An 8,455-nucleotide genomic window follows, 5' to 3' on the forward strand; every position below is an offset into this window, starting at 1 on the left:
ATGTATGTGGTGTACAGCTCCAATTTGCATAATAATATTTAGAAAATCAGAAATGATGAAAAATCAGGAAATCTGAAGATTTGACATTTAAATTGAGAGAGTATTTAGGGGGTCAAAAATCGGGAGAATAAGCTGGTAGAAATCTTAACTCTTACTAAGAAGTTTTGATATCACGTTACACGTCCCCCTTTTTGACGTCATTTTCAAGCCCATAATTGTCTGGACACTCCATATGAAATTTACGATAAAATTTCATAGAACTTACAGAATGGGGTAAAAATTTGCAAATTTTACGGAACAATTGTATCGTACCACATGCCTGAATTAGCAATATATTTTGGTGACAAATGCTCATATCTAAAGAGTTTTTTCTCAGTTACATTCAGGTAGAAAAAAAAAACGTCATATTTGAGGTTGCGCCGCCTGGACATACCACTGCTTACAAAAACATTAACGATTTATTAAAAAATAAATCTGATGATTTATGGTTTATTCTATAGGTAGAAAAGATGATGCTAACTAAATGTGTAAAAATTCATTGATGTGCCTAAAGCGGTTTTAATTTTATTGCGCTAGTCCACGAACTTTTTGATAACCCCTCGTATATATATATATATATATATTACAATGCGGGTAAACACACACAGACACACATACAGAAACACACACAGACACACACACGCAAGCACACACAGGCACGCACAGATCCAGATGAATTAAGCATAACACATAGTATTAATAAAATATAGTAAAAAAATATATATATATCATAAGGAAATGTATTTTAAAACGTTTTGTTGACCTAAGGCCAAATAAAAAATATGTGTGGTTCCGGTTACGCGACCTTCCCTATTTTATACCCCCGACCCTAAACTTTTTTTTGGCAATTTTCATATTTTTTCCGGAATTTCCCCCGATTTCCATCAATGGCTCCAGTTTAAGTTTTAGTTTCAGCAATGACGGCCTCCTTGCAAAACATAGTGCAAGTGTTAAAAAGTGTTAAATCCAAAGCAAGCTAGCATGTAGGTGTCCCCTACCAATATTGACTAGTATATTATCACACCACATCTAAATGCCATTTGCAAATCAATGATAGGTATTATTTAGAAAAAAATTAAGAAAATAATTTTGTTAAAAAAAAAAAAATCCCTACCTACCTACCCTAATTTTTTTGGAAGTGTAACCGGAACCACACATATTTTTTTGTTTGGCCTAATATATTCTTGCTCATAATTTGTAATGTTGATGTTCGTTTGATACGATAACTTCGAACGCCCATATAAAAGAGTCTTTAGTTCATACGGTATACCTAGCTCTTGTAAATTTTTTCTTAGTTCATTTCTTTGTATGCTATAAACTGGACAATTCATAAAATAGTGCTCATTATCCTCATAATGGTAATCACACCTAGGACAAGATGAATCAGCTATTATATAATGATTTTTTAAGTGTGCATTAAGGTTACTAGCTTTATTGCGTAATTGACAGTGAAGTATATTCTCTTTTCTGTTACCATAGTTCTAATATTTACAACTGCTAAATGGTCGTTTAGTTTTTATTTTTGACTTAAACATTGATAAAGAAGGTGACATTTTTACATCAGAGCTAAGATTATTCCATAGTTTTATAGTTGAAGGAATAAAACTATTATAGTAAGATACAGTTCTACATAATGGTAGAGAAAGATAACTTCTGTCTGATCTCAAACTATAAGAATGTTGCACTGGTTGGAAGGGCTGTAATAATTCGCATAGATAATATGGGGCAATACCATGGACAATTTTATAAAATAATATAAGTTTATGATTTATTCTTCTCTGATGTAATGGCTCCCAACCTAGTTCGTCGTATAGAATAGATCTTGAAGAATTTACTCTTAGACCAGTAATAATTCTTGCAGCTTCTACTTGAACCTTTTCTAACAATTCTGTATTTTCCTGAGAGTAGTTATCCCATACCACATCTGCGTATTCTAAGACAGGTCTAATGGAAGCAAAATATATCTTTATTAGGGAATTTCTATCAAGTGTGTGCTTTAGTAATCTCAAAATATTTAATCTGTTAGGAGCTTTTTCGTAAATAGCAGATATATGTTTATTCCAATTACCATCGGACTGAAGGTGAAGCCCTAAATGTATATGACTACTGGATGGTTCAATAATGTCCCCATTTTCTCCAAAATGAATGTCTGGAAAAAGTCGCTGTTTTCTTGTAAAATTAACATTAATTGTTTTATCAGCGTTAAAGTCTACAGCCCAAGAGTTTGACCATTTCTTTATTTTTTCGAGATCGGCTGTAATAGATAATGTAGGAGTCATAATAACAGCGTGTATCATCCGCAAATAAACGGATACCATTATGTATGCCTTCGGTAATTACTTCTAAATTCAGGACCCCCCACCCCCACCCCCACCCCCCGTTTCTTTTAAAGAAAAACATCAACTTTCATAGCTTGATTTTAAGGTGTCTAACCTGAAAATGAGCATAAAAGTCCAATACTTATGTATAATTTTAAAAAATAAAATCAATGAAGTGCAATACTACTCACGAATTAAAACATTATCTATTACATTTTTTCGACTATCCTTATCTCAGAGTTATTATTCGTGTTCAGAAAATAGGCTTCTTTTTATCTCATTTACCAAAGGCATAGTAGTCACGTCTACGAAAAACTCATCGACAGGCAAGCTAACTCTTTAAACACTGCATATTTTAGAATGAGTTGCCTACTTCTGTACTTTTTAATCAAATCAATATTTTATTAGGTGAAGCATGATTTATTTACATAAATGGATTGGACGGCAGACATTACCATTGGAATACATGTAGATAATGTCCTAATTTTCTAATATCAAGTATACAGAGTCCAAAAAATGGTAAGTACAAAAATCCAGTATACATTTATTTCTTTACGTTTTTAGCTTCGGTACTTTCCGTGAATTTTCGTATCTTAAGAATACTGGTTTTTCATGCACGAGCGATTTAGCGCTCACTATAAATACATTTACCGGGGAATGTTTGATTAATGCGACGTTAGTTACAAAGAATCGCAGGTCGTTTTGTGTCTTTGGCTTTTCCTGCCCGCCCAGCCCTTGCATTGTTTATTTTGTAAAAATTATATAATTGATTTGTGTTATTTTGAATAAAAAGCGATTTGTAACGAACGCAACAATCCTACAGTATATTCTTTTTCTTTGTTTTCAATAAATTAATCAAGAAAATATTTATTTTCGGAGGAGTGAAACGAGGGGGAAAATGATAGTATTTAACTGTAGGCACGTGGCACGATGCATCTTTTATCAAAGTGTGTGTGTGTGTGGCCGGGGGAGGGGGGGGGGCAAAATAATTAACGAGGATTAACTACAGCACCATTACTGCAAATATAAAAACAATATATGTAATAACAGAATAGTAGTAAATTGTTTGTTTTCTTACTTACTTCTTACCGCTCCCGATCTGCAAACGAGCACGAACACGAGTGATCTATTTTTTACAAAAACCGGATTGTCCCGTGATTTACTTGCCAACATGTCGGATAGGTGCGTTTTTTCTTCTCTGTGGATTTTATAAACAAAACCTTGGATATATTTTTTGTTTTATCTGGTAAGTCAATTCTGTACATCTTGCAAGTCCATTCTATACTATTATTATCAAATGTCCCTACAAGCCGTGTTCGAATCAATTCGACAATACCTGCACTTTACATGTAACTATAATTTATAAATGGGATTTTAAAATCGATGCCGTTTCGCATGCATTACGAACAGTAGTTTATAATCTTGCGCCATAGACTTTATCTGAACTATAAAAGGAAAAGCAGTTAACTTAACTTTATAAACTGAGGAGGGATTCAAATGAAACAAAAGGGTACTTTAGGAGGAAGAGGACTTTCTTCCTTTGGGGGCCGAGGAGAGGGGTGCTTGCAATTTCACAGACAACGGTAGAAGATAAAATTACCTGACGGCTACCAATCGCTTTGAATTTTCAAACAATAATGGCAAGATATTCATGTACTCACACTGAAATTCGTTATTTTCATTGTCACATGATGTGTGAATTGTAAACAACCCCACCATTCTAATTTTTTTAGACGCGGTAACATATTAAAAAAATACATGATTTCCTAGAAATGTTTAAGCTCACCTGAGCAGATTGCTCAAGTGAGCTTTTCTGATCAAAATGCATCCGTGGTCTGTCGTTGTTGTTGTCGTAAACTTTTCACATTTTCATCTTCTTCTCCAGAAACATTGATCCACTTGCCACAAAGCATCCTTAGGTGAAGGGGATTAAAATTTGTTCACATGAAGTGACACACCTCTTTCAAGGGGAGATAATTAAGAATTCATGAAAATTTGGTGGCATCTTTAAAAAATCTTCTAAAGAACCACTGGGCAAGAAAAGATAAAACTTATGTGAAAGCTTCAATACATACTCTAGATTCAAGTTTGTTCATATTATAACCCCCAGGGTAGGGCGGGGCCACAAGAGGGCTTCGAAGTTTTACATAGGAATATATTGGAAATATCTTTAAAAATCTTCTTCTCGACAACAGCAAAGCCATGATTAATCAGATTATTATAGAAGCATCCTCAGGTAGTGTAAATTCAAGTTTGCTCCAGTCATGACCCCTGGGGGAAGGGCAGGGCCAAAACAGGAGGTCAAAGTTTACCATAGGAATATAAAGGAAATATCTTTTAAAATCTTCTTCTCAAGAACAATTAACCTATTATTCGTTATATTAATAAAGAAGTATCCACAGGTAGTGTAGAATCAAGTTTGTTCGAATCATGATCCCTGGGGGGTTTGGCGCAGATACAATGGGGGGGGGGGGCAAAGTTTTTTACCTAGGAACATGTAGGAAATATTTTTAAAAACTTCTCTTCTCAAGAACAATTATGCCATTATTGGTCATATTAATAAAGAAGTATCCTCAGATAGTGTAGATTCAAGTTTGTTCAAATCATGATCCCAGGGGTAGGGCGGGGCCACAACAGTGGGTTAAAGTTTTACATAGGAATACATAGGAAATATCCTTAGAAATCTTCTCAAGAACAACTAAGCCATTATTATTCATATTTATATAAAGCAACCTTAGGTATTGTAGAATCAAGTTTGTTCATATTATGCCCCCCCCCCCCCATCCCCCAGGGATTGGGGTGCACAACAGAGAGTCAAAGTTTTACATAAGAATATATAGGAATAATCTTGAAAAAATCTCGAGAACATCAAAGCCAAGATTAGTCATATTATCATAGAAGCATCCTTAGGTAGTATAGATTCAAATTTGTTCAAATCTAAGGTGGGTAGGGCGGGGCCACAATGAGCAATCAGAGTTGTACATAGGAATACATATGAAAAAAATCTGCTTAAGAACAGCAAAGCCATGATAAGCAATATTAATACGGAAGCATTCTGAGGAAGTGTAAATTCAAGTTTCCCCACCCCCTCCTGTAAACTTTTCAATACTGAACTGATTTCCGTTTTTTTTTCCTTTCAAATGTGCTCAGTTGAGCGATGGGCCTCAGCAGCCAGAAACCCGATGCCCCAGACAGGAACAACTATATGAAGAATACTACGTATGTAACTACAGCTTCCTGGTAAAAGACAAAAACTACAGCACTTTTCTGATTAAGAAATGTTCTTGAACTTTTTTCTCAAATTATTCCTATTCCATTGTTATGAATTTTACATCAATATGCTAACTATTCGAGTTCTTTCTTTTTTTAAAATAGATTCCATCGTAATCTAAAGTGGCTCGGAAACAGTGACAGCGAAAATGGCTGAAAGCAGCGCGAACTAGACGATGAATATACATGCATCTATGTACGACTTTAGGTCTGACGACAGGTTCCTCGAATATCTGATTTTGTATCTCTGTGTAACATACCAAAAATCTTTCCAATTCTTATTGTCATGTTATTTCTAAACAGTTTTTAAAATGTCTTAAAATATTAACATAAAAAACTGTGATATCAGCAATTCAAGTGATATCCAATAGAATTATATGGGAAAAAGCATCCTCAGGTATCTTGCACAAATGCCTGGCAATTTATGTACATATATCTTTGGTGAGGAAACTTGTTAAAGCAGCAATACTTCAATCAAAAATTCTTGGGGAAGATTATATATTATTGAGGAACGTGACGTCTGACCTTAAACTACCGATTTTGACTTTTACCGATTTGTGACAAAAACACTACTAAATTAATCCACAGAGATCTCCGAATTAAGAACAAACCGTAGAGGTCTAGGTCTGTGACTCAAAAACCTCTAAAACGATCTCTGACATTTAAATAGAAACAAGAAATAGAAAGTGATAATCGATATATAATGTCAGTTTGTGCCTAAAAACCAAAAACGGAAGTCAAATTTAATGACTGGCATGTGACTCTGAACCAAAAAATGAAAGCTCAAAATGGTTGATTAGATTGTATGGGTAAACGAGTCTGGTCCCTGATAGATCATGTTCACATTGTTTAACACCTAAGAACAGTTCGTCATTCTGGTGTTCAAATTTTCTCTGCAAAATTTATTCTTTTATTAAATATAATAATGTGGTATTCGTGGGGTTCGAACCCTAGCAATAAAAATCCTGAGAATCATTTTCTTTCGAGACTAGCACGCTAACCACTAGACTACACAAGTCCTGGTGAAGAGTGGCATTTAATTCATATTTGTGGTATGACCCTTGACTTAATGGACTTCCAAGTATTTCTCGAAAAAATCGAATGTATGTCATAAAAGTATATTTTTAGTAACCAAAAAATGTATATTTTTATGCAAACTTTGAGGATTAACTTTCAAAAATGTGGAGCGAAGACACACTCATATCGAAAAATTGTGTTTTAGTACGAGGAATTGACTCTTTTGCCCGCTTTAGTGTGTATATAATATTTCATAGGCAAATAATTTCAATCTTTGAGAGATTTTTGCAAATTGTAGAGATTTTACATAAAGTATATTTTAATGTTAGACGAAATATCAAGGAAAATTTTGATATAATTGAAATTTAATTTTTCATCTTCATGTTTGTCACACTATAGGCTTATCGCTCGCCATGTTCACCCATCTTCTTTGTACCAGATTTATTATTATCCTCATTAATTAAGGCAATAAAATTCTTTCTTTGGTTTTTAGTATGGGAATTAATGTTGCAGCTGATGCATAAAAAATGCATAACCCGCGTAAACGGGTTATATGTAATCTTTTACTGCAATAGCTGCAACGTTAATTCCCATACTAACAAAGAAAGAAAGACGTTTTATTGTTTATATTTATATCCGTACAAATAATCATCTAAAGTAGGATTAAGTAGACTTAACATTGTATTATAATTAATTGGTATGTACGTCATTGTATGTTTCATTGATGGAAAAGCCACTGCTCAAAAAATCTGTACAGGTGATATGCTTACACAATAAAATGCTTTCTTTGGTTGTTAGTACGGGAATTAATGTCGCAGTTGTTGCAGAAAAAATACATAACCCGTGTAAGCGGGTTATGTGAATTTTTTCCTGCAATAGCTGCGACGTTAATTCCCGTACTAACAATGAAAGACATTTTATTTTTTATATTTATATCTGCATAAAAAACATTCGAAGTAAAATTAAAATGCATTAAATATTGTATTATAGATGTGTATGTCATTGTATGCATAATTGATGGAACAGCCTTTAATCCAAAAATCTATGCAGGTGGCTAGCTTAGTGTTGTTTACTGACTGATCAACGGCAATGGTTTTCATAAGAAATAAAGTAAATAATATTAAGTGAATGTAAATATTGATAAACGGCAATGCTTTTCTTAAGAAAAAAGAAGATATTCAATGAACGTAAATATTCGTACATGTATACGCAGTTTGATTCAAAGGGTGGTTATTATAGATTTTGTATGTTTTATATATTTCTATTTCTATTGTAATACTGAATTGATACTACGCATAATTTAGACAATTACGACATGCATTTTATCAAATAGTAGCTCCAGTCACGTCGTCCGCATTAAATAGTTTTGTTGTAAATAGTATGAGTTGAATTGATACTACGCAGTTGTGTCAAAAGATGCATTTAATGGAATAGAAGCTTTATCCATGTAACATGTGTAAGGCATGTTTAATTGTTTTGTTGAAAACAGTAATGTGGTGTATATAGTATGTACATTGTTAAATGAATCACGATTTACAGGCAAGACTACCACCTTTATGTAATAGTACATATAGCTCCATTCATTACTGATTTTACTGATCAATAACCTACAGTATAAACTTTTTATTCAAATAAATACTCTTAGTCATGTTTGCGAACATGGACACATAACACAAAACTTTAAAAAAAAATTATATACATTAAATCAATGAACAAAACACATAAGGAGAGTACATTAAAAACACAAAACAGTGCTCATATACACTTAGTCATCTTCATTATTTGTAGTTATTTACATTTGCAAATATTTT

At 33.3% G+C, this 8,455-nt stretch overlaps 1 protein-coding gene across 1 annotated transcript in view; it reads right to left on the minus strand.

The window, feature by feature from the left end:
* The window catches only part of LOC133194758 (4-galactosyl-N-acetylglucosaminide 3-alpha-L-fucosyltransferase 9-like), a 124,963-nt gene that overhangs the window by 78,562 nt on the left and 37,946 nt on the right, over nt 1–8,455 (minus strand). The gene's annotated exons all lie outside the window — the stretch shown is intronic.

The sequence above is a fragment of the Saccostrea echinata genome, unplaced genomic scaffold (genome assembly GCF_033153115.1).
Source record: "Saccostrea echinata isolate AGI-Se365-2 ecotype Australia unplaced genomic scaffold, CSIRO_AGI_Sech_v1 ptg000029l, whole genome shotgun sequence".
NCBI classification, from domain to species: Eukaryota; Metazoa; Mollusca; class Bivalvia; order Ostreida; family Ostreidae; genus Saccostrea; species Saccostrea echinata.